Source organism: Penaeus monodon, chromosome 3 (genome assembly GCF_015228065.2).
Source record: "Penaeus monodon isolate SGIC_2016 chromosome 3, NSTDA_Pmon_1, whole genome shotgun sequence".
In the NCBI taxonomy this organism is placed as follows: domain Eukaryota; kingdom Metazoa; phylum Arthropoda; class Malacostraca; order Decapoda; family Penaeidae; genus Penaeus; species Penaeus monodon.
In genome coordinates, this window is record NC_051388.1 from 27208083 (window position 1) to 27209073 (window position 991).

At 48.4% G+C, this 991-nt stretch overlaps 1 protein-coding gene across 2 annotated transcripts in view; it reads left to right on the top strand.

The window, feature by feature from the left end:
• The first annotated feature begins 433 nt into the window (after positions 1 to 433).
• Positions 434 to 991, top strand: part of LOC119593889 — a 271483-nt gene continuing 270925 nt past the window's right edge. For both annotated transcript variants that reach the window (XM_037942919.1, XM_037942924.1), the window contains exon 1: positions 434 to 857. The gene's annotated coding sequence lies outside the window, so the exon portion shown is untranslated. The remainder of the gene's footprint in view (positions 858 to 991) is intronic.

Consider the following 991-nt stretch of genomic DNA (forward strand, 5'->3'; position numbering starts at 1 on the left):
CGGTGAAGTTGGCTTCTCGGCCCGATATGGGCAAACCACGGAAAGGTGACCACTTCGAAGGACAAATATAGTCACAGGATGAACCAGTACATTTTATGGACACTATACTGCAAGCGTTTCATCTTATGGTAGAGTCTTCATCGCTGTAAAAAATATGAATAAACAAATAACAATTAAAAATAAATATAAATAAAAATTATTAATAAAAATTAATAAATAAAAAATATAAATATAATAATATAAATTATAAAAATATAATATAATTATAATAAAAGTGACGGTGCCAACCCCGCACTGTAGCACCACATGGCCACCACGACCTGCACCACACCAGCACCCCTATAACCTACGGCTGCACCACGCCCTGCCCGCAGTGCGCGTGTGTGCGTGTGTGTTAAGTCAGCGCGCCGAGTTGCCTGGGTCCATGTTGCTCTGACAGTGTTGCTGGGGAGGCACCGAGGGAAGACCGCAGCGCCCGTTCTCCCTCGCTCTCCCTGTCTCTCTTCCTTTTGTCCTTCCGTGTGTGCGTATCTACTCCCCCACCCCCTCCCGCGCCCCCACCCGGTGGTGCTGAGCTGGAGGCGGACGGACCAAGAGGAACCCGGGGAAGAGTGCGCCAACTGTGCAAGTCAAGTGGCAGCGAAAGTCACTCACGTCGCGGCTCTGTTGGTTTTGTTTCATTGTCATTATTCCTCGCGAGTGTGCCGGACCCACGAGCGCACTTCGGTGAGTTTGATCAAACGTTCGGAGACTGACTGTCCGATTGCCTTGCCCTGGGTGACAACCTGTGCAACGTGCAGATGAGGAAGTGCTGCAACGAGTGATAAATCTCTGTCACGCAGGTGTTGGCAACCGAGGTGAGTACAACACGTGCTGTAAGCCCTTTAAAGATAATTTGCCAGTGAAATTTTTGTGTCCAGCTGATGTGCTGTGAAAGCTGCACGTCAAAGCATACATCAGAGCCATCCCATATCATCATAACTACACTGCA